The 26321-nt window shown below is 45.0% G+C and overlaps 1 protein-coding gene across 2 annotated transcripts in view; it reads right to left on the bottom strand.

Moving 5' to 3' along the window:
- Positions 1 to 15345, bottom strand: part of SERPINE2 (serpin family E member 2) — a 68837-nt gene extending 53492 nt beyond the window's left edge. The window contains exon 1 of one of the 2 annotated variants that reach the window (XM_069574674.1): positions 15003 to 15345. The gene's annotated coding sequence lies outside the window, so the exon portion shown is untranslated. Of the gene's footprint in view, positions 1 to 14387; positions 14634 to 15002 lie in introns of those variants that run through there. The other variant, XM_069574673.1, reaches the window with a different exon arrangement.
- Between the last annotated feature and the right edge of the window lie 10976 nt (positions 15346 to 26321).

Here is a 26321-nt window from a genome sequence, read left to right on the forward strand (position 1 = left end):
GACATTGCCAGAGGCTTCTCCCGGAGAGAAGGCAGAGGTGGTCCCAGAGAGAAGACAGAGGTAGTCTCGTCACTTGCCTCCCCCGTCCACTCCCTCTGGGTCCACTTTCACTCCCCAAGTCAGAGCTCAGGATTGGCGCTGATCCCTTCCCCCAGCTTTGCCTCACCTTCTGCTCCTGGATGCTGAACAGTGTTCTGAGCACATCTGCCAAACCGCCGCCATGCTGCTGCAAGAGGAGCCCCTTCTTCCAGCATGAAAGTCTCTGTTTTTTTATGTTATAAGTACCATCTGTGCTTGAGTACATGGTGTCTCCCAAACAGGACAGTTCCCTTGTCCAGCAGAGAATCCCAACACCTCCATCCCAGCGACCCCATCCCGCAAGTTCTGGTCAACATGACTAAATAAACTTCATGACTGTATGTGAAATCACATATATTATGATCTAGAAATAGAACCTTTCCATTTCCACCTTCCGTGAAGCAATTTAATTCAGAGTTTTCCCCAGACATCCTCTCCATGCCTGTCATCATTTTTTGAGTCTAACCATTTCCTTCAGCACATTATCTACTTTCCTTCCGAGCTGCCTGTGATAGTGTACTTTTCAAATCCGTGTGTGACACTTCATGAAAATGTCTATCCTAAGCCATAAGAAGCCCCCCCACAGATCTTCAGAACAGTGGCCCTCACAGACAAAACTATATCTGTGATCCCCACAGCATATTACTGGCTGTGTTACATTAAAGTGACCCTTTGTGGCTTAGATAAACTTTGACCTGACAAAGTAGTTAATCTTCTGAGCAAACCCATTTCCTCTTCTTCAGAAGACAGGGCGATAGCTTGTGCTGTAGGTGGGAGCGACCATAAGACTGAAATACAGTCAACAAAATGGGAGTAGAAATGCTGCCTGCAGGCCTGGCCCATCCAGATCCGCCACATGCAACCTGCCGTGACCTTTCTGGTTCCACCAGTTTGATGCCGACCAGCATCACGCCCTTGGAATCCACCTGTTAGACGAAGTGGAACCACATGATGGAAAGAGGCTGCATCACTGAACCATCAGGCTGGAAAACAACACATTAATCTGGGGCTCTATGCAAGTGGAGAATAACGTTCCATCACGTCTGCGCCATGGCACATGTTTGGGTTTACTTGTTACACCAACTAGCATGACCATAACTAACACAAGACATTCAACATTTGGTGACTATGAAACCATGACCTCAGGAATAATGACTAAGCCTGTATTCAATTTCTCTGCCTTTTTAAAAAAATGCCTTTTCATCATGCAATCTCTCTAAGCACTCATACTAAGTATTGATAAAGGTGATTTCAGGCTTACGTGCTTTCTGTCTGTGTTCTCATGAGTCTCACCCATCCGGTGCTTTTGGTAAGCTCTGACCAATAAACATATCAAGATCTTTGCAAAATGGAAGATTTTGTAAGGACCCCAACATAGAGCAAACCTCTCTTTGTCTGAGGGACAATTTCAGAAAAATTTTCACTTCTCATTCACACAGTTTTTGAACTAGGACACTCTCTTTGTCACAGACAAAATTCTCCCATTTTAGTGCCTTTGGGGGCTTCCCAGATGATGCTGGTGGTAAAGAACCCGGATGTCAATGTAGGAGATGTAAGAGATGTGGGTTCGATCCCTGGATTGGGAAGATCCCCTGAAAGACAGCAATGCAACCCATTCCGATATTCTTGCCTGGGGAATCCCATGGACAGAGGAGCCTCGGGGGCCACAGTCCATAGGGTTGCAAAGAGTCAGATACAACTGAAGTGACTGACTTAGCATGCCTGCAATGCTTTTTAGTGACTCATTAAGGCATCTCCAAGGTACCAGTTTGGCATACCTGACCCAGAAAAGAGCAGGCCTTGCTGCAATTTGGGACTCTTCAGTGTCTTGAAGTCTAGAGTATTTACTGAAAGTTACGTGCAAGTAACGTTTTACACTTTCCAAAGTCATACATTAAAACTGCCATATTTTTTATGAGATCTGATCTCTCTGCCATGGAGAAGTCATCTCCATGTATTTAGCCATAGATAGCCCAAGAGAGACTAAATGACCAACTTTTATTACAGATACAAACAAGTAAATAGCAATTCGCCATAATTGAGGGCAAAATGGATTTTGTGGAGAGTAACCTGAAAGAAAAAGAAAGGGCCACATTACCCGAGAGGGCCATGTGCACGTTTGTGCTTGTCAGGCACAAGCCAATGCTTCACATTGTGCACACTTACTCTACACACACAGACACAAGCAAACGAATACACATGAGTTGTAGCGACTGACATTTGGGAAACTCCTCTGAGGAAAGGGCTTTAGCATCAGCATGGCTGAGCCTCCCAGGCTCCTGGAAAGTGGGTATCACAGCGCTCAATTCAAGGGGGAGGAAACTGAGACCTGGACACAGTCCATTTCTTGCCCAGCTTCTTGACCCGCAGGGAGCCTCCGAGTTTCTCATTCACAGCACATCCTAGGGCTGGTCAAGTGACCTGATTCGTAATACTTCCTATTTCCCTGTCTGTAAAACAGGAACAGTTGAATCTCTCTCTGCAGTGAAGCTGCATTCTTTATCATCTCCATTCTTTAGCTTTGGAAATGATGCTCAGGACTGATGGCGGGAAGGTGGGGTGGAGGACGTGAGAGTATTTTGCAGGCACAAAACTACTAAGCGTAGAACAAGACACTTAAATCTAGGTTCATTTGACTTCCCAAGTCACCCTCCATCCAGTCATGGTCTGTGGGTTCGACCACCATTGTTTAGCCTTAGTTGTTCCCTGCAAACACTGTTTCAGAATCAAAAATCTCTACGGAGACACCCAGACCTGGAGTGAACATCCCGTGGGCAGGAATCTCAGAAGGGTGCTTCACACACTTGAATCTCAATGTTCTCACCTGTGAAATACAACTAATTTCCACCTTACTTAATTTCCATCTGTTTAGATTCAATAAGATCAGGTATAAAAGGTGTCTCACAGCACTTGACACCCTGATGACTCAGTGATCTTTTTCTTCATTCCTCGTCTCAGCCATCTTCTAGGCTCCTCTGTGTCAGGTACTGTGGAAGGAGACCAGAGGGAATAAAAGAGACTACAAAATCCTGAAGATTTCCTAGTGGGGCGTAGAAGACACACAAATAACTAGAACACATGATAGAGGGTATGAGAAAAGCACATTTTTGCCAATGTATATACATAAAATATACTTATCCTTCTTAAAGAAATTTTAGACTAATAAGTGATATACGTGCATGAAACAACTCTGTTTTCAGTAACTGCTGAATCAATCCACATTAGTATGACTAGCATTGGTCATGATTAATGACCTAGCTGCTCAAGAAGAGGTTCACTATGAACAGTTCAGCATCTCTGGCCAATCTTCTAAGTTGCTATTTTAATTAACGTGTCTTTAGGAAATGAACACAGGTTTGGCAAGACACGATATGAGTCTATCACTAAAGTAACTTCAAAGAGAAAATTCACACTTTTAGAAAGAACACTCTATAATTAAGTCATCACCCAGAATCTCCTTGGCATTTCCCAACTCATTGTCCGAGCAACAATTCAGGTTCAGGCATACATTGGGTGCTATAAAAAGTCCCACATGGATATTTGCCAGTAAAATTCTTAAATCATACTAATGGCAGTAGAAAATACATTTCCTATCCAGGAATGTTGGCAATGGTTAGTCCAACATTCACAGAACTCTTTTGTATATTGAAGGAATCAAATCATAATTAGATGACCATGGGTTTTAAATATGTTCACCATGTGCTTAAAATGGCTACTTCTGGATATACGGACATCACTGGATACAATAGAATGAGTTTTTCACAGTCGGACAAACAAGAACAAAAGGGGAAGACTTTGGATTCTGCATCTGCAGAAACCTAAATATTAAAGATTACTTTTACCTAAGATTACTTTTCCTATTGTATAATTTATTCATTCTTCATAACTACGATAAGAAAAAAAAAAAACAAACAGCACTCAGTCTGACAAGGCTAGCCTGCAATGCACCCCTAGAAAGACCTAATGGTAACACTTCTGCTTACATTTTCTCAAAGGTGGACTAAAAAGGAGTTTATTTCATGCACCAGCTATCCTTTGGTCTGTGGCCAATACTAGAGGAGCTGGACACTTGTGGAAAAGACAGATGACCAGCTGATCACTGGGAATACTGCTCACAAGAGTTTTACAGAAAAGGGGTCTGGAAACTAAGCATGCAAACACAGACAGCAAGTCACTCATTCATGAGGTCAAAGGCACAGTGAAAACGCAGGTCCCAGAGGAGTGAAACGTTCACATGGACTACTGTGACAAATAGAACCCCACTTCCATCTCGTCTCCTGCGAGTCAACTCCACTCAGAACTCTGTGCTCAGCACCTAAAGCATACTCTCCACTGCATCCTCACAACACTTAAGATGTGATTACCTTCATGCCCGGGCTTCCCTCATAGCTCAGTTGGTAAATCATCTGCCTGCAATGCAGGAGACTGTGGTTTGATTCCTGGGTGGGGAAGATCCCCTGGAGAAGGAAATGTCAATCCACTCCAGTAGTCTTGCCTGGAGAATCCCATGGACAGAGGAGCCTGGTGGGCACAGTCCATGGGATCGCAAGAGTTGGACACAACTTAGTGACTAAAACACACAAAACACCTTCATGCCCAGTTCACAGATGAAGAAACTGAGGCTTGGAGAAGTCTAGCAAATTGGCTACAGCCTTCTGACATCCAGCTAGTATTCGATATAATCTAGATACAGATGAAAGCCCATTCATCTCTACATCCTCCATACTCTTAATTACTACACTATACAAAGGAGGAGGAGGAGGAGGATGGGGAGAACGTATCCCACAAGATAGGACAAACTCCGAAATAAAGTTAAATATAAAGAAAACCATAAAAACAAGTTAAATCTCAATGTTTTAACCTAAGTCTCTACACAGTTGTGGAGTAGACATCCTTTAAAAATAATGTCACCTTTGTTCTTTAGTTCAGTTTTATCCAGCTTAAACATATGTTATTCCCTTGGACTCCGGGTATATGCACTCTACCTTTTCAATCCAAAGGTCAGTATTAATTTTAGAGTGTGAGTCCCAGGGAAAAAAACAAGTATCTAAGAAATAACTGGGCCCAGGGGCCCAAAGGCGTGAAAACATTACTTCAAAGGTAACACAAAAGTATTAGCCTCTTTCCGTTTCTGTTTCGGTTGTCTTATTGAAGGACATCATACAGCAAGGAAAGAAGATAGTCTCTTGAAAGGAGGCCCGCGGTTTGACATAGGTTTCTTTTTGAGAGGTTATAAATATTGATGAATCATAAATCTTCGGTGCTTCCTAGTGTAGAGCTCACATGTTTACAGACCTGGGTTCAGGCTCTGGCATTGACACATACAGGCTGTATGAGTGACCACGGATATCTGGGCTGCTCTACACGGTTCTGCACAACTGTCTGAATGGGAATGATGTTAGTATCAGTCCTACAAGGAGCCATGAGGCTGGAGGAGAGACGCTGAGCCTCTGTCAACTGCATACAAATACTAACCAGCACACCTCTCTCAATACTCCTTCTTCCTCTGACTGCAGGCTTTGGACACGTGACTCAGAACCTGGCCAATCACAGTCACTTATTCCCCTGCCCACAGCCATTGGTCCAGGGAAAGGCACATGACCCAACCTGAGCCAATAAGAGTGCCTCCCTGGGATTTTTTTCTGACCTGGACAGCCAGGAAGCTCATCTTTCCTCTTGGATCCTCAGACTGTAGGCAGGTCAGCTTGAAGGTGCCTGCAGTCATATTCAGAGACAAGACACAGTGGGAGAGAAAAGAGGCTCAAGGAAGTTTAGTTCCGGTCACCTCCAGGGTCAAAGCACCCTTGCCCTGGCTCGGGGTCAGCAATGTAAGCTAGTAGCTCCCCAGGCTCTCCGTGTTTTTGAGTCAGTTATTTTGATTACACTTGATTATACTTCTGCACTTGTAACCAAAAGATCAGACAGTAATTAAAGTGCATATAATCTAATCAGTGACCAAATCCTCAATAAAAATAATTTTCTCCTAAGTGGATTCATTGGTTAAAAAGACAAAAAAAAAAAAAAAAAGAAAAGGCAAACACAGCCATTATTTGTACTCAATTTTTTCAAAAGAAAGGATCTATTTTCATTTTCAGTCACCTTGTTCATTTTCCAGTGGGGTTCGTATTCGGCGTTAAACTTTCTCACCTGCCCACATTCACTTTCAAGATTTGGCCCATAAAAACTGGGGCCAAAAACAAATAGTTATTTTTTTTCTATAGCTGTATTAGTTGACACTAAATGCAGAGGGTATGCGGGGGGTGGGACACAGGGTGGGGACAAAGGACTGATGCTATTTTTATCTTGCTCATAGAAATTCCCCAGGTTACTGGACTTCTCACTGCTGTAAGGTGGGGGAGGGCATTACAAAAACAAAACAAAGTATATTCACCAAGGTTTGCAATCACTGTAAGAAATCCTTTCTGCTTTTTCATAGGATTTATTTGTTTTACATTAAAATGTCTTCATATTATCATCCTCCCAAGAATGAACTGATAAAAATAAAAAGGCACAGTGGGCTTCAATTTTCCAATTATCTTCTGAGGCAAAGGGCAAAGTCTGAGGTCAGACTGAGGCAGGAGCATGGGGTGTTCCTGGTCTCTTCTTGAATTAGGGCATCCACCCCAACCTTTGAAGGAATTCAGGGAGGAAATGGGGATGAAATGTTTGTCAAAATGCATGAATGGAATTACAAATAGAAGACCGCTGAGGCTCAGTGGCCATCCCCATGCACAAAAAAGAGGCACAGAAGGAACGCCAACTTCTCTGGACTGGGCTGACATCCAGACCTGGAAATCTAACAGCAGAATAAAGGGAGAATCATTTACGTGTAAATTGACTTGGCCTGTTAGGTGAAAGGTAGCATTTCTCAAAAGAGAAATAAAATTGTCCTAGTCTTTCAGTGTTCTTAGACAAATTGTGAACTTAGACATAAGAAATAACCTAAAGATGTAGTTTATTGCATTTGACTCCATTCCATACCTAAGGGTATTTTTTTAAACCCAATATTGATTTTTAGATTAGACATGCAATCTACTCATGAGGAAAGATGGTTCTGCAAAGAGAAGGCGGACACATTTATGAATGGAGACAGAGGTTTACAAAGAGGATCCCAATATATGGGACTCAATGTATCACACATTTTTATAAATGCCTCCAAGTAGGAATACAAACCAAATAAATTTTCCCGTTGGGCCTCAATGCTATTCCTGAGCCCTAAAGAGCCAAAATGAATGATTTATTTGGTTGAAAAGAAAAAATGAAAGAGAAGAATTAATTTCATGAAGATAAACATAAAACTGCATTTAAGAAAAAATTTCATCTAGGCCTGATATTTATGAGAAAGCTGGATCAGAAAGGAAAATAAGCCAAGAAGTTAAACTGTTTTTCTTTTTTTTAAATAAGACATGTTTGAGATCACTATTTCAACATACCTATTGTATAGGTAAGGAAATTAAGATCCAAATGGTCAACTATATAAGTCCTTTATGGCACAGTGCAGACCCTCTCCCAACCCAGGCCTCCTTCCACTAAACTTAGCTTAAGACATTAGCCCAAAAACTGCCCTGGCAAATGCTGGGGGGAAAAAAAAAATCGTAACAACAACAAAAAATGGGTCAGAAAGAAGACATGCTATCACCATCATTGAAAAGGTTAGTGGAAATAAGCTAGAAGGTATTCTACCTTGTGGGCTTCCCTGGTGGCTCAGTGGTAGAAAATCCACTTGCTAATGCAGAAGACATGGGTTCAACCCCTGGTCTGGGAAGATCCCCTGGAGAAGCAAATGGAAACTCACTCTAATATTCTTCCCTGGAGAAACCCATAGATAGAGGAGCCTGGTGGGCTATGGTCCATGGGATCGCAAAGAGTCAGAAATGACTCACAAACTGAATAACAACAATTCTACCTTCTACAAATTGTGAAATATAGCCAGTGGACTTCAAGGAAGACGGAACAAAGCCAAAAAGGGTTCAAATAGGGATAACTGAAGTGAACACAGCCACAGAAGCCCTTCTGTGTTAGACTTCTACTTTTTTCTCAGTAATGTTCTGTCTTAGAAGACATGGTTGATCAAATATTCTTTTTATGTTAGGATATAGATTGATTAAGTGCAGAAGTACCAGCACCAGGGGTAGAGGTCTAGAGGCAAAGCTCCCCTTTAAGCTCAGAAGACAAGCACTGTTTCATAAAATGTGCAGCAAACTTGTGAAAGATATGAAAATGGTTTAGTTCAACATCCGTTAAATGCCTTTGGGTCATACACCATTGCTGGTGTAAGTGTAACCAGAACTCAGGCACAACTTCACACCACTTGGGAATCGGGTGGATAGAGCATTTTGCTATGACACAGTAACTACCATCAGAAAGGCATCCATTGGGCAGTGTACGTGTGTGTAAACATCCCACATGTGCATCAGGGAGGACTGGCAGACACTACCGGGCTTCAGGAAAGACTTTTTGGAACAGGTGACACTAGACATGAGTCCTGAAAAAGTGGAAGTTGGCCAGACAACAAATGCAGAAGATGGAGAAAGAGAATTCCAGACAGAGGTCCAGGAGGAGCCAAGGTAAGGAGGCAAGGGCAGCATCATGGTGTGAGAAGTCTGCAGGGAGTTCAGTTTTGCAGGAAAATAAAGTTGTGGTATTAGAGAAGACTCTTGAGAGTCCCTTGGAGAGCAAGGAGATCAAACCAGTCAATCCTAAAGGACATCAACTCTGAATATTCATTGCAAGGACTGATACTGAAGCTGAAGCTCCAATACTTTGGCCACCTGATGCCAAGAGTCGACTCTCTGGAAAATACCTGGATGCTGGGAAGGATTGAGGGCAGGAGGAGAAGCGGGTGACAGAGGATGAGATGGTTGGATGGCATCACCGACTCAATGGACACGAGTTTGAGCAAGCTCTGGGAGACAGTGAAGGTCAGGGAAGCCTGGTGTGCTGTAGTCCATGGGGTCACAAAGAGTTGGACACAACTTAGCGAGTGAACAACAACAAAGCAGGGAGGTGGGAAGGGACTGAAAAGCTTGGCCTTTGTCAGGTCATTACAAATGGCCAGCGGCCTGGGGAGGTGCTGGAGAGAAGGGCACTATGGAAAGTTCACTGGTTGGGTGCTGAGGACTTCTGGGATAGGACTGCCCAAAGGGAGCTAAGCGATCTTGGGAACACAGTGCCTGACTCTGGGCACCATGTGAAATGAGCGCTGCCATGTTCCAAGGGCTGAGGTCTTTTGGCTTTGGGACACGGAATTCAGCCTGCCCTGTCTCCTCACGTGATAATGGGGCAGGAGGAGGGTGGTGAGGTCTGTGGAAATGGTTTATAAACAGCAGAGACTGCATCTCAGTACAGGTGAGACAACACCAGAATTATGTATCAGCAACTTTCCTTGAAGAGGCTCAAAAGCATTTTGAAAAATTCTGGTACAGCACCTTTAAACGTGAACAGAAAGATCACGTCTTCAATCTGAGATACCTACCTTGTGACACAACACAGCTACTCCTTCAGAATAGGGCTTTGTCCCCAAGAGGGAGGCACTCAGCAGCAACACGGACGATGGTTTGAAAGGGGTACAACACTAGTGTGAAAGACCAGGCAGGAGACGGTGCAGTCAGTCACTCAGGACTGCCCGTGGTCATCCCCCAGCCTGTGGCTGCCAGCTCAGAAGACCATGGGCACTGGGAAGCTGCTGTAAGGAGGGACCAGGGGGTCCGGGGGAGTAGAAAGCAAGCAGTCTCCAGCCTACCCGGGCCCTGGGAGCTCCATGCCAGGCACGTGCTGCTACATGGCAATGCAGGCCTCCTGTTCCAGGGCCCCTGGTTTTTAAGAGTAGCTGTAAATCCAAGTGATAACCTTTCTAAAGATTAACTCAATTTCTGTAGACTTGCGTTCAGGCCAATGACATGTCTGCCAGCTAGAAATGGCACACTGGCCATCACTGTGCCACTTCTGGACTGCAAAGCAGAATAGGACCACAGTGACTGCAGCAGAAGTTTAACGGATTTCACAGCACCAGCACTAGGACCAGGACTTGGTGACTGTCTGGATGTAGGGGGTCTGGTGGTTGCTGGAGGAGTCTGCTGACCCTGGGAGGTCCCTGCTTTAGCACCCTGGTGAATGGTGGTGCCATCACGTAAAACAGGACAGGTTTTCACTAAGGATGAAACAGGTGTGGGGTGGATGATTAAAAACTAAAATTGCTTTTGGACTTATTGTGGGTTTTCTACCTCAAGAGCATGGATCGGCCCACTAGACTGTAGGGAGCTAGCTGGAGATACAATCTGGGACTTTGAACTGGTGAAAGTGGAAGCCATAGGAAAATGGTAACTCTAACACTCCTCATAGAGCTCAATATGGATGAGAACTGAGCCCCAGGAAACCCCAGGAGGTAGTGGAGTTGCCAGGGAGGCAGAAGGCAAACCAGGAGGAGATGGCAACTAGGGAAGAAGAAAAGTATCCATGAGAAAAAGAAGAAAGATCCACACCCAGTCCTGCAGAAAGGTCTACAGGACATCCTCAGATCCTTCAGGAATTGTGGTGTCTAGACAGGGAAAAAATGGAAACAGTGACAGACTTTATTTGGTTGGGCTCCAAAAATCACTGCAGATGGTGACTGCAGCCATGAAATTAAAAGACATTTGCTCCTTGGAAGAAAAGCTATGACAAACCTAGACAGCATATTGAAAAGCAGAGACATCACTTTGCCGACAAGGGTCCATATAGTCTAAGCTATGATTTTTCCAGTAGTTATGTATGGTTGGACCATAAAGTAGACTGAGTGCCAAAGAATTGATGAGTTTGAGCTGTGGTGGTGAAGAAGACTCTTAAGAGTCCCTTGCACATCAAGGAGATCAAACCAATCAATCCTAAAAGAAATCAACCCTGAATATTCATTGAAAGGACTGATGCTGAAGCTTAAGTTCCAATACTTTGGCCACCTGATACGAAGAGCTGACTCAGTGGAAAAGACCCTGATGCTGGGAAAGATTGAGAGCAGGAGGAGAAGGGGGTGACAGAGGATGAGATGGTTGGATGGCATCCTTAACTCAATGGACATGAGTTTGAGCAAACTCTGGGAGATGGTGAAGGACAGGGAAGCCTGGCGTGCCACAGTCCATGGGGTCACAGAGAGCTGGACACAACTGAGCGACTGAAGAACAACTCCTACTGTGGGGAGACTGGCCAGGTTGCAGAGAGTTGAGAAGGGGAGCCTGAGGAAGGGTTAACTCACTTCAGAAGACTTGGATACACAGGTGGTCACTATAGCTGAGTTGGGGATGCAAGGACAAGGAGGTTATGGTGTTTTAAAAATACTGATAACATGTACACCCGTGGCTGATTCATGTCAATGTATGGCAAAAACCACCACTATATTGCAAAAAGCATCAAATGTAATTACCCTCCAATTAAAATAAATAGATTAATTTTTTTAAAAAAAGAGTTCATGGGGAAACATGAGGCACTGTCATATGTGTCTCTCTGATCTTCTCTAAGTCCCAGCCCATCCCCTGATTTTTCTTCTATTATTCTACCTTATTGCAACTCTATCAGAGCATAGTTATGTTTGCTTTGTGTCTGCTTGCTTCCACAAGAAAGACTGTTCCAGGAGAGCAGGGACCTGCTGTTTACCATACATCAGGGCCTAACAAAGTGCCTGGACACAACAGCTGCTTAAGATTTCCTGGATGTGGGTAACTGTGGAAAAGTCTGCGGGAAGGAAATGGGGTAGGACATGGAGAGACATCAATCCAGTGACTCCTGTTTTCCCGACAGAATGGGTCTTTCAGCTCAGTTCAGTCGCTCAGTCATGTCCAACTCTTTGCAACCCCATGAATCACAGCACACCAGGCCTCCCTGTCCATCACCAACTCCTGGAGTTCACTCAAACTCATGTCCATCGAGTCAGTGATGCCATCCAGCTATCTCATCCTCTGTCGTCCCCTTCTTCTCCTGCCCCCCAGTCCCTCCCAGCATCAGGGTCTTTTCCAATGAGTCAGCTCTTCGCATGAGGAGTGTCAGTTTCAGCATCAGTCCTTCAGCATCAGTCCTTCCAAAGAACACCCAGGACCGATCTTTAGGATGGCCTGGTTGGATCTCCTTGCAGTCCAAGGGGCTCTCAAGAGTCTTCTCCAACACCACAGTTCAAAAGCATCAATTCTTCCGTGCTCAGCTTTCTTCACAGTCCAACTCTCACATCCATACATGACCACTGGGAAAACCATAGCCTGGACTAGATGGAGCTTTGTTGGCAAAGTAATATCTCTGCTTTTTAATATGCTATCTAGGTTGGTGGTTTGAACATTCTTTGGCATTGCCCTTCTTTGGAACTGGAATGAAAAGTGATCTTTTCCAGTCCTGTGGCCGCTGCTGAGTTTTCCAAATTTGCAGGCATACTGAGTGCAGCACTTTCACAGCATCATCTTTCAGGATTTGAATGGGTCATTAGTCACCTGCCAAAGGGGAAGGAGGGTAGGGAAGAGATCTCCTATGGTCAAGAAGAGTTGTGATGGGAGGACCAGTCTGCAACCTGGAAGGCAGGAGCCTGCGGTGCAGAGACACTGAGATGCTGATTTCAGAAGCTGAGCAACTCTGGGTGAGGGCAAGACCCAGATGTACAGGACCCAGTAGCGAGAGTGGGTGGAGGTCCCGGGAGTTGAGATGGTCAAAGAAGCAGGCATGGGAGCATCTTCCACATGAACTGTGGGACTAGGGGAGGAGAGAAAGCCCACAGGTCAAAGCTGTCCATGCTGTGGGAGAGGGACTGGTTGGCAGAGGATGGCCACAGAGACGGGTAGCTGGGACCTGACTAGGTCCCCACCTCATTTCCAACTCTGCCACCTCAAACAATTTCTGACTAGTATCTAGTTACTGACGTGTGGAACTGAAAATTACTGTCCTTTAGAAACTGACTCATTTCTGTCCTTTTAAAATTACGCTAATAAGTGAAGTTCACGGGGGATGAAATTTTCTGCATAGATTCATTTTTTAAAGAATAAAAAAAAAAGATGACACCTTGCTGACCTTCAGTAATTGCCCTACACTGTACAATATTTTTGAACCTCATTTCAAGAAAGAATCAAACCTCAGAGTTGAAAGAAACCTGACATGATTTCAGCTAACACCTTCATTTGCATGCCTGAAGAAAATTTTCACTGAAATATTGCAAACAGCACATAATTACTAATTTAGATATGCAGACAGCATTGAAGGTATCTTCAATTTCTGAAGTGTGCTTTAGATATACAAATTAGCAACGCTTACATTTTTCCCAGTTATCAGTGTTCAACTTTCGATATAAAATCTCCAAAGTATAAAATTATCACGTAGATTGCTCCTGAACAGTTCAGAGAAGTAAACTGCTTCCTGGCTTGAAAGAGGAAGTCAAATCTTCAAACACCTTTTTATGTTGATGCTAAATATAAGAATGTAAATATAAAAACGCTCCCTGAGAAGTAGTCAAAGCAAGCCACAGCAGCATTCGAGATTTCTCAAGAGAGACATAGGCGAAGATTATTTTTCGTTCATTAAAACAGTAAAACCTTTGAGAGCATCTTCCATGACACCTGAAGGTGGAGTGCGGTCTTATGTAATAGAAGCCTTCCCTCCGCACTCAGTTTGTAGGCAAATTAAACACCCAGTTCCCCCAGAATTTCTGAGTCCTTTGACCTTACCTGTAGGCACTAATTAGTATTGCAAGTCCCATTGCGACAGGCGATTAAAAAAAACAAAAAAGGAAAGATCTGCTTCACAGGGTTAAATCGGAGGCAGGAAACCAATTTAAAGGTTCTCCCCCAAACCACCGGTTACCCCCACCCTGCTCAGGCAGTGGTAACAAGTAGGAGTCCGTAGGGGTCCTCCCTAACAGGAGGTGCACCAGTAAAGTACGGGGTAGGGGACGCCCGCGAGTACCTGGGTACCCCAAGTTCAGGGTCAGGGGCGCCCGCTAGGACGGACCGGCAGCAGCCACGGCGGCTCCAGAACTCCCGGTCGCGGGCACACCTGGACGCCACCGCACGCGCGGCCCCTCGGCTCCCAGCCCTGGTCCCACCCCGGCTCCCCGCGGGGCCGGGCCCGCACGCCGCCGTGGCCGAGGCAACCGGGTCGGGAGAGACTGAGAAAGTTCCTCCGCCCGACGCCGGCGCCCTCGGTCCCCTCTCGCCCCGCAGCCTCCTGGCCGGGCGCAAGGTCGCGGCGCGGAGCCTGCGGCGCGCGGAGCCCCGGGACCGTCCCCGGCGCGGCGGGCAGCCCCGGCCGCTCCCCTCCCACCCCTCGGGCGCCGGGGATCGGCCGCGGGCGCGCAGCCCTGTACTCACCGCCCCTCGCTCGGGATCCCCAGGTGGCGGCCGCGGGGCGCGGCGCGGCGCGGCCCGAGCCGGAGCCGGGTACTGGCGGGGCGGGGGAAGTCTGAGGAGGAAGAGCGGCGAGGAGAGAGGCAGCGGCGCCCACACTAGCCGCGCAGCCCGGCAGCCCTACAGCGCGAGCCGCCGGCCACAGCGGCGGGGGCTTTATCGGCGGCCCGCGCGGCCCCCGCCCCTTCCTGCCGCCCCCGCCCCCGGCCCGCCCCGCCCCGCCTTCCCGCCGCCTTCTTTGTGTGCCGGCGGCTGCCGCGTCCCCGCGCCCGCACTCCCCGGCGCCCCCGCTCCCGCCGCCGCCCCGCCGAGGCCCCCCGCTCCCCGCGGGTCCCCGTCCCGGGGCTGCGCCGGAACAGCGCCGGGAGGCACGCCGACCCCGAGGTGCGGCGCCAGCCCGGGCCGTGCTGCACGTGGGTCGCCGGGCTCGGCAGGGGGTGTGGGAGGTGGGGAGGGACCCGAGGACTCGCGGTGCGTCCCTGGGACGCCGGGCGAGTCGTCTGGGCTTGTTCCCCCACCCCTCCATTCCCCAGCCCGCCTCGGGAGAGACGGGGTGGGAAGCCTCGGGAGAGTGCCTACCGTTCCGGGTGATGGGGTGAACGGTGCCAGGTCGCTGCTGGGGACGGACAGATCGCCGGGTGCCCCAGAGCCGACTTCTCCCGGCCTCGGGGACAGAGAAGCGGCCGCTGGTCGCCCTAGGCAATAGGCAGACGAGGGAATCCAGAAAACTGAATTCCTGCTAGTGGTGACAGCGTAAGGTACCCGCAGAGCCCAGGGCATCCGGCCCTTCCCAACCGGTTACTGCCGCCGATGGGACCTTGTGCGCCGCAGAGAGGCACAGACCCCAGAGGCTGGCGACAAATCACTGTCCCACTTCCATCTGTGTTACCCAGATCTCCCGTATTCAGCCCTCCTTTGCGTCAACTTAGGTTCGTGGGTACCCAACTTTAATGACATATAATTTATGTCGCCCTTAAACAGTGCGGAATCCTCATCACCAGGCCCACGGCCCCAACTGTGAGAAAAAAAAAAAAAAGTAAATCTGAAACACGTCCTTGAACTAAGCTTGCACGTACTGATGAGAGCATCTTGGACCCTTAGAAGGGTTTTCACAGCCTCTCATATAGGGAAATTATCTATGGGAGGTTTGGCCCTAAAACAAAAAGGAAACAGTCCACCGAGAGAAAATGCCTTTCACTGCTTTACTTTTATGTCTAGTATTTATATTCAGTTATATGCAGGATACAGATCCTTTTTCCTTGTTGTTCCCTCTGCCTGAAATGCTTTTTTTTTTTTTCTCCCTACGGTCTTCCTAATGACTACTTCCTTTTACCTCGGGTCACAACTCAAATGTCACCATCTCTAGAAAACCTTTCCTGGTCACTTGAGCTAAAGCCACTTCCTCCTTTCTCCAACCCATTACATTCTTCATCACTCTCATCATGATTTTTTTCTTACCTGTTTCTTAGCTAGTTTTTCGCCCATCCTTCCTCATTAGAATATATACTCCCAGAAAGCAGGGAAGAGAAACCAGTTGAATGTGGTTTCTAACTCACCTAGTTCTTAGTGCCTGAAGCCAGTACTCCATCAAAGTAGTTGCTCAATAAATCTTTGTTGACTAATGGGTGGACAAGTGCCAAGTGACTATTAGCAAGGTTAGGTCTTGCTTCAGGGTCAGGGTTATCACTTGGTCTCATCTGGCAGGTTGAGCTGGAGCTGGGAACAATGAGATGGAGGTGGAAGAGGATAGAGGAGAAAGCCCAGAGGCGGAGAAACTGGGATTCATGTGTTTGAGAAACTGGGATTAATGTCTTCCAGATAGGAGTCATCCAGGGGACTAGAGGAGAAACAAATGAGAACCAAGATGTAGGTGAAGCCAGCTTATGAAAGCCTGCCTGATCCCCCCCATCCATTTCTATCTCTGTCACTTTTGAAAACATTTATTTTTGGTTGCGCTGGGTCTTTGTTGCTGTGCATGGGCTTTCTCCACTTGTGGCGAGTGGGGGCCACTTTCTAGGTTCGATGAGCCGGCTTCTCTTTGCGGTGGCTTCTCTTGTAGAGCACAGGGTCGAGGGCTCGCGGGCTTCAGTAGTTGCAGCACGTGGGCTCAGTATCTGTGGCACATTGGCTTAGTTGCTCCCGTGGCATGTGGAATCTTCCTGGACCAGGGATCGAACCCATGTCCCCTGCATTGGCAGGTGGATTCTTATCTGCTTACTCCATCACGTTTTTTAAACTGAACACTTTTATTGAGATAATTGTGAGTTCACATTGTAGTTGTAGGAAATAACAGAAAGGTTCCTTGTATGCTTTGTTCTGTTTTCCCCAAGGGTAGTATTTTATGAAACTACTGTATAACATCACAATCAGGATATTAACATGGCTAGATTGATTCATGTCTCAAACATTTTGATAATTACTTTCAATTTCAAATTTTTGGTAAAATTACTCTGATTTTTGAAAGAAATGCATATTCTTTTAAAGGTGTCTCTTGTTTTAATGGAATCAACTTTTTTTTAAGGTGAAAAATGTTTTATTTTCCCAGTTAGAACATAGTGAGGGTTCAGATTCTTCATCTATAAAAGACAGTCCAAAATCTTTGGAACTTGTCTCTGACCATTCACTTCCCCGCTCTACCCAGGACTGTCGAAGGAACGTTTTGAGCAATACTGTACATGACTTGTCAATTCTGAAATCAGACAGGATGCAGTGTTAACTAATATGCTGAACTATGCCTAGCCACTAATGGGCCTTTCTCTCTCCTTGGACATTGGATGAGACTGCCAATGAGTGCCTCCCAGAGGGAAGTGATTCAAGACAAAGGCCCATTCTGCCAGTGCGATATGCTGGGAATATCAACTATGCTTGCTACAAAATGTGCATGGAGGCTGCTGGCCGGTCTCCCCAATGCCCGCAAGAGGACATAGGTGCAATCTCTCAAGCTTTCCATGTCATTCAAGTGACCAGTTATGTTGATACCCATCATTAGGGGCTGCCCAAAAGAAGCTGTGTTGTTCCTACCTCACTTGGTGCCCATGAGCAGCAGTTCCTCTGGTGTTTGACCCTCACTGAAATGGATTTTTCATTGGTGTGCATTTTCAATCAGCATTTCCCTCCTGTCTCTACCTCTCTTTTGTTTGAAAAATCCAAATCGCTTAACGCTCCTACCCACTTCTTTTTCTACGACTTCACAGTCATAGCAGGATTTCATTTTGTCCTTCAATTGTGTGGCTTGCCTTAATCCTCTGATAGAGCTTCAGATTGTTTATTCCTTAAAAAAAAAATTTTTTTTTTCAAGTGACCTGGAGTTTGGCCAGCTCGAGCCAGTCTCTGAGTTTGGCTTTGTGTCCATAAGCTGCAGTTGGGAGAAACGCAAGAAAATGCCCAAACAGAATAAAACAAATGATCTATTTAGTCTCGTTTCCTCTCTTGGAAGAGGTCCAGCTTTGAGTGCTTTGGAAGAAGATGAAAATCCACCCCCCTGCCCCACCCCCACCATTCCCTCAAATACCCAAACAGTATGACCTTGTATTTAAATAAAAACTACCCTTAGCTCCCAATGGGTGATGGTGTTTTGTCTGGAAGAACTACTGATGTTTCTATAATAAGATAATAATGGTTGCTCCTCTCCTATCTAACCCCTAATTTAAAATACATTTCATCACAAGTCGACTTGTTACACAACTTCACAGATGCAAATGCTGTTTCACAATATGGTTTTCACCAGAGGCAAGGAGATTGGTTACAACAGTTCACTTAGACAATTAGTTTCTGGGGCTATTGCTTTGGTCTGATTTCTTTTTTTTAGCTTATAATAGGCAATTGTCTTTTTATTTCCCTTTCAAGTTGGCTTTCAAATAAATCCAGTTTCCTCTTGCTATAACTTCTGAAACAATTCACACTTTCCCATTGTCATCAATACTTTTCCCCAAGAGCTTCAGAGAAAAGACAACGCTAGGTGCTGTGTTGAGAATGACTTGCTGCTTATATTTGACCAAAGGAAATGGAAAGCCCTGGGCGCTGATGGTCATTGTGATGCTCACCCATTAAGACAAGAGCCTAACTCTTCTTCCTTTAATCACTGAACGTCTCTTCTTTTATACTCTCTCTGCCCTCTCTTCATACCTGCGTCACTGTGTCTCCCTCACCACCCTTCTCTCTCAAAAGTTACCAGTAACTTCCAATGCCAACCCCAGTGGTTTTCCATCATTCATCATCACCCTTGTTCTCTTGGCACCATGGAACTCCGGTGTTTTGTCCATTTTTGAAATTCCTTTGCCTTTTCTCTCTCCTCCAGTTCCTCAGCCAGCCTTTATCTTTGGCTCATCAAATCTTCCTCCTTCCACATGTGGGTGCCATACACTTGTCTGCCCTCAGCTGTTCTCCTCTCCTTCAAATATTCTGTCAGTGGCAGGACCATTGATTGGTTTGTGGCCACCCCCGTCTATTCCCTGTCCTTTGATTGCCAAATCGGGTTGCCTTTGAAGAATTACCTCTCCTGCTTTATGCATCACCTTGTTGGCAGTGGATGATATGGTGTCTTTACTTCTTCTAGCCAGGGGATGGACATATGACCAAACTCACTGGATCCCTTCCCAGGACCCTGAATTCTGAAAGGAGTGGGGAAAGTAGTTGGAACTGACTCATCCTAGCTTGCTAAGATTGTTTATGAGTTCTTCCCATCTGGATCTCGAGAACCATCTTGGTCCCTGACTCTTCTGATTAGAAGTCCTCACTGGACTCTTCTTTGTTAGATTTGGTTTCTGTTGCTTGTAACCAAGGACTCTTAACAGAGACATTCTAGATGCATGTAACTTTGCTTAGTTCTGGATGATTTCCAAGCCTGTATCTACAGATGGCCTTGACCCCTGTCCAACTTCCTACTCCCATTATCTCCAAATACCTGGCAGATATTTCTAATTCATATCCCACCATCGCCTCCCACCTAACATGTCTAAAGCCAATTTATTATCTCCTTGCCAAAGCATCTCTTCCTCCTGAACTCCATAAGGCAGCAGTCCTCAACCTTTTGGGCAACAGGAAACAGTTTCATGGAACACCTTATTTTTCCATGGATAGGGGATAAGAGGGCTGGTTTCAGAATGATTCGAGCACATTACATTTATTGTGCACTTTATTTCTATTCTTACTACATCAATTCTACCTAAGATCATCAGGCATTAGATCTAAGAGGTTGGGGACCCCTGCCATTAGGATTTTAAAGGAATGACTACCATCTCAGTCATAGAAACGAGAAGATAGAAATGAATTCTGACAACACCTCTTCCCTTTATTTATCCTATATCCAGCCATTTCCTGGATGGGATTAATAGCGTTTTCCTGACATCTCTCATCACTCCAGCAGTCTTGCCTGGAAAATCCCATGGACGGAAGAGCCTGGTAGGCTGCAGTCCATGGGGTCGTGAAGAGTCGGACACAACTGAGCAACTTCACTTTCCCTTTTCACTTTCCTGCATTGGAGAAGGAAATGGCAACCCGCTCCAGTGTTCTTGCCTGGAGAATCCCAGGGATGAGAGAGCCTGGTGGGCTGCCGTCTATGGGGTCGCACAGAGTCGGACACGACTGAAGTGACTTAGCAGCAGCAGCAGCAGCACTCACATATATGGACCCTAAACAGGCTTGGCTGGAACTCCATCTTCTCTCTCCTCCACTTTGTTCATCTTTATGGGCCTTTCCCCTCCTTCATATTTCAAACTAAGAGGCTTCTTTCTACGTTGATTTTCCAGCAATATGCAGACTTCTTTACATGATAGCGCAAGACTCTGAGATGGTGAAACCAGAACTTGCAAGACCTCTTAAGGACTAGCCTTGGATTTAGTACAATGTCACTTCTGTTGCAAGGCTTCCCTGGTAGCTCAGCTGATAAAGAATCTGCCTGCAATACAGGAGACCCCAGTTCGATTCCTGGGTTGGGAAGATCCTCTGGAGAAGTGATAGGCTACCCACTCAAGTATTCTGACCTGGAGAATTCCATGGACTGTATAGTCCATGGGGTCGCAAAGAGTCGGACATGACTGAGGGACTTTCACATACATACACTTCTGTTGTATTCAGTCACTTCTGTGACATTCAAAGTAGAACTATCTCAAAGAAGGAGGAGTAGTAGACTCTGCTTCTTGATGAGAGAGACAATAGTCACCTAGGGCTACCATGATAATATATCACAGACTTAAACAACAGACATTTATTCTCACACAGAGAACTTAGAAATCCAAGATCAAGGTACTCTTAGGGTTGGTTTCTGGTGAGACCTATCTTCCTGTCTTTCGAATGGCTGCCTTCTCACTGTGTCCTCATGTAGTCTTTTTGTGTGCGTGAGGAGAGAGAGAGAGATCTTTATTGTTTCCTTTTATAAGGACACCAGTCATATTGGAGAAGAGCCTCACACTTGTTTCCTCACAGATATGTGGAAAATAGCACTCTAATGGCAGAAAGCAAAGAGGCACTAAAGAGCCTCTTGATGAAGGTGAAAGAGGAGAGTGGAAAATCTGCCTTAAAACTCACCAGTCTCATCACTTCTTGGCAAATAGATGGGGGAAAAAATGAAAACAGTGGCAGATTTTCTTTTTATTGGGCTCCAAACTCACTGCAATAGTGACTGCAGCCATGAAATTAAAAGATGCTTGCTCCTTGGAAGAAAAGCTATGATAAACCTAGATAGCATATTAAAAAGCAGAGACATCACTTTGTTGACAAAGGTCTGCATAGTCAAAGCTATGGTTTTTCCAGTAGTAATGTACAGATGTCAGAGTTGGACCATAAAGAATGCTGAGCAGTGAAAAATTGATTCGTTTCAACTGTGGTGCTGGAGAAGACTCAGAGTCCCTTGGACAGCAAGGAGATCAAACCAGTTAATCCTAAAGGAAATCAACCCTGAATATTCACTGGAAGGACTGATGCTGAAGTTCCAGTACTTTGGCCATCTGATGCAAAGAGCCAATTCATTGGAAAAAACCCTGATGCTGGGAAAGATTGAGGGCAGGAAGAGAAAGGGATGACATAGAATGAAATAGTTGGATGGCATCACTGACTCAATGGACATGAATTTGAGCAAACTCCAGGAGACGGTGAAGGACAGGGAGGCCTGGTATGCTGCAGGCAGTAGGGTTGCAAAGAGTCAGATGTGACTTAGCAACTGAAAAACAATCCTAATTACTTCCTTGAAAGGCTTATCTTCAAATTAGAGCCACACTGGTTGGGGCTTCAACATATGAATTTTGGAGAGACACAATTTAGCATAAAACAAGAGAAGTGGAAAAGTCACTTTGCAAAGGACCTGCAGAATGGGAGGGATCAATTTTGGACTTAATTCACCATCTTTCTCTGCCACTGAATTAATAATTTTCATGCTTGACAATTTCCCCTTCTCAGCCTAGCTGGTGTTGAGATCTCCTCACTCAGCACTCTTGCAGCTCTAAGTACGGGTTGTTTATGTCTCATGACCACATCCTGTCTTGGGTATAAGCTTTTGGTTTAGGCTCTAACTTCAAGGCAATCACAACTTTTTTCATATCTAAGTTTTTATTTCTGTGTTCTCTTCTAGCTCCCTATACCATTGCATGGGGGTAGAACTAGACGACCAGACCCTGGGAACCAGAAGACCTAGGTTACTGGCCCATTCTTCCTCCTCTTGATTGTGTTTGTGAGCAAGTAATTTGATTTCTCTGAGCCTCAGTTTGAAAGAATAGCAATGCCTTTTTAGGTTTGTCTTGAGAGGAAATATGATATTTAGCAGGAAGCGTTTTTTGAAATCCAAAGAACTTCACAGATATGATTACTTGTATTACTCTGGTTGGGCTGCCATAACAAAATACACAGAGTGAGTGGTTTAAGGAAGAGAAATTTATTTTCTCTCAGTTCTGGAGACTGGAATTCCAAACCAGGGTGCCAGCATGGTCAGTTTCTGATGAGACTCTCCCCCTTTGGTTCTGGGTGCCTTCTTCTCAATGTGTGCTCACACGACCTCCTCTTCGTGCCTATGAATGGGAGAGAGAAAAAGAGAACTCTGATGTCCCTCTTATAAGGAAACTAAACCTATTGGATCAGGGCCCCACCCTCATGACCTCATTTACTCTTAGTTTCTTCCATAACGACCCTGTTTCTAAATTCTGTCACACTGCAGAATAGGGCTACAACAGATACATTTTGAGGGGACAAGCATTCATTCATAACATTACTGTTGTTTGGGGCATCTCAGGTGGCACTTAGAAGTAAAGAACCCACCTGCTAATGCAGGAGGCATAAGAGATGTGAGTTCGATCTCTGGGTCAGGAAGATCCCCTGCAGGAGGAAATGGCAACCCACTCCAGTATCCTTGCCTGGGAAATCCCATGGACAGAGGAGCCTGGTGGCTATAGTCCAAACAGTTGCAAAGAGTCAGCCATGACTGAAGCAACTTAGCATGCATGCACTGTTGTTTTTTTCTGGGAGAACACAAACATTCAGCCCACAACATTATTATTGTTAATTCTGAAACACACAATTGATTGTTTTTGTTTTTTTTAAAATATTTATTTATTTGGGTGCTCCAGGTTTTAATTGCAGCATGTGAAATCTAGTTCCCTGAGCAGGGATCGAACCTGGACACCTTGCTCTGGGAGAACAAAGGCTACTGGGCCACTGAAGAAGTCACGCAATTGATCTCCACTGGTCTGTCTTGATTCTTTGTTGATTCTGCTCTATACCAACTCTTCTGGCGTGCCTTCCATAGTGCCTGACACATCATAGAAATCAATAGATAATAGCATTTATTATTGTTTTTCCAGTCCCTATGGACAGATGTTTGGGAAGAGGAAAGCGAAGGCAAGTGTTCTGAGATTTCCAGATCCAAACAGAAGGAATGTCTTTTCCTAGGTTCCCAACTTCACCAGGTTAGAAAACTGTCTTCAAATGTCCAGGAAGACCCCTGAATTATCAAAGGTGACTCAGATTGCAGAGTGAGAATAACCAGGGCTTAAAATCTCAAGAATGACTTCCGAGTGAAAAAGAAATTTTTTTTTTTAAAATTGCAGTTTGCTTAATAATCTCTGTAGCCAGTCACAGGGCAGGAGCTGAAATGCACGGCCTCTTGCCTCCCTGTAGGGCAGCTCCTGCTGTCCCAAGCTTCCAGCATCTGCTGTGGAGAAGATCCCTGTGTTCTACCCTCTTCAGCTTCCCCCTTATCACCTCTCCTTACATACCATTTTAGATTTAATGCAGATAACCATGCCCCATCCTTATGACACCTTGAGAAAAGACTGGTTCTTATTAAAGAAAAAGTCAGTTATTAAATCATACCAGACATAGAGATCCATTGTCATTTTTAAAGTAATAATTCCATAAGGGACCACTAAAGAAGCCTCTGTAGTCTTTCCAAACTATGCGTTGTGCATTTCTACCCTGAAGGATCTAGGAACCAATGACTGAACCTCAAGGGACCCTGTAAGTGTGATCTTTGACTAACTGTATCTATCAGCACACATTGCTGATGCCTGTGTCATCTTAGCATTGAACATTTCTTCAAAGACTTCTAGAGTGAAGAAGGAACATTACTGATCAACAGGCCAGCATTTCTTAAAAGTATAATCCAAAGATGGCTGCAAGATCATCTTTGAGATTCTTATTAAAGTTGCACCTGGGAATCCATCTCAAGATCTACTCATTCAGCAGCCATCTCAATATGAATTTTTTTTAACAAGCCTGTCATACACATCATTTATACACATACATCTAAACACTGATGTAGTCCAAGCCTTTACTTCTTTAAAAAAATGTTTAATTGAAGTATAGTTGATTTACCATGTTGCGTTAGTTTCAGATGTACAGCGCAATGATTCAGTTATACATGTTTATATCTATTCTTTTTCAGATTCTTTTCCCTTATAGGTTATTACAAAATATTAAGTAGAGTTCCCTGTGCTATACAGTAGATTCTTATTGTTTATGTATATATGAGTGTGTGTGTTACGTATATGTGTGTGTGTGTGTGTGTGTGAGTTCCAAACTTCTAACTCCCCTCACCACTTTATCCTTTGGTAACCATAAGTTTGTTTTCTGTGTCTGTGGGTCTGTTTTACCAAAAGTTTTACTTTAGTTTTAGGTTTGAAGGATTTATTAACAAAATAAACCACTCTTTATTCACAAATACACAATTTCAATTTTTTATAGAAGATTATTTGACTTAATCTCAATATACAGTCATTAAAAGGAAAGAAATAGAAGCAACAGAGAGAAGTAACAGCATCAGTCAGTTCAGTCACTCAGTCATGTCCGACTCTTTGCAACCCCATGAATTGCAGCATGCTAGGCATCCTTGTCCATCACCAACTCCTGGAGATCACTCAAACTCATGTCCATCGAGTCAGTGATGCCATCCAACCATCTCATGCTCTGTTTTCCCTTCTCTTCCTGCCCCCAATCCCTCCCAGCATCAGAGTCTTTTCCAGTGAGTCAACTCTTCTCATGAGGTGACCAAAGTGTTGGAGTTTCAGCTTCAGCATCAGTCCTTTCAAAGAAATCCCAGGGTTGATCTCCTTTAGGATGGACTGGGTGGATCTCCTTGCAGTCCAAGGGACTTTCAAGAGTCTTCTCCAACACCACAGTTCAAAAGCATCAATTCTTCGGTGCTCAGCTTTCTTGACAGTCCAATGCTCACATCCATACATGACCACTGGAAAAACCATAGCCTTGACTAGATGGACCTTTGTTGGCAAAGTAATGTCTCTGCTTTTGAATATGCTGTCTAGGTGGGTCATAACTTTCCTTCCAAGGAGTAAGTATCTTTTAATTTCATGGCTGCAATCACCATCTACAGTGATTTTGGAACCCCCCCAAAAATAAAGTTTGACACTGTTTCCACATCTACTTCCCATGAAGTGATGGGAGCAGATGCCATGATCTTAGTTTTTTGAGTGTTGAGCTTTAAGGCAACTTTTTCACTCCCCTCTTTCATTAAGAGGCTTTTTAGTTACTCTTCACTTTTTGCCATAAGTGGCAAAACCTACATATCTGAGGTTATTGATATTTCTCCTGGCAATCTTGATTCCAGCTTGTGCTTCTTTCAGCCCAGCGTTTCTCATGATGTACTCTGCATATAAGTTAAATAAGCAGGGTGACAATATACAGCCTTGACATAGTCCTTTTCCTATTTGGGACCATTCTGTTGTTCCATGTCCAATTCTAACTGTTGCTTCTTGACCTGCATATAAGACAGCATATACATCACCAAATTGGGCCTACCACCGGAATTGAACAGTGCTGGAAAGTCCCTCGTTAACAGCAATCTGGAGTCCCAAGCGAGGAAGTGTCCTGGGAGGTGCATCCACTCCATGGGTGAGAATTTGAATTGCAGTTTGGGGGGCTCCCCCTTATAATCTCAGGCCGCAAACTGATATCATTAGTTTGCATGCAAAAATGCAGCTCTGGTTTTACATTTGCAATGCTATTTGTTTCACCTTGTAAGTCACAAAATTTCTTAGGCCCTGGGCTAGGGGAGAGGGGTCCTGGCCAGACCCTCAAGGGTTTAAGAAATTATAGGGCCTGCTCTCTTTCTTATCTAAAGTGCTGCCTGATCTGCTGTGCTTGCAGGCAGTCACAGAATCCTGGCAGTGTCCAGGCAGGTCAGAAGCAGGTCAGAGGCCAGCTCTCCTGCTTCTGAATTCTGAACAAGATTTTCTCAATTTTAATTTAACAGGGTCTATTTATATTTTGCAAATAAGTTCATTTGCTTCACTGTTTTCTAGATTCAACACATAAGTGACATCATACGTTATTTTTCTTTCAAACCCTTACTTCTGAAGACATAGTCCTTAGACTGGTGGTATCAGTATCACTGAGTAGCTTGTTAGAGATCCAGAATCTCAGGCCTTATCCGAGACCTACTGAATCAGAACAAGATCC

Source organism: Ovis canadensis, chromosome 2, assembly GCF_042477335.2.
Source record: "Ovis canadensis isolate MfBH-ARS-UI-01 breed Bighorn chromosome 2, ARS-UI_OviCan_v2, whole genome shotgun sequence".
Taxonomy (NCBI): Eukaryota; Metazoa; Chordata; class Mammalia; order Artiodactyla; family Bovidae; genus Ovis; species Ovis canadensis.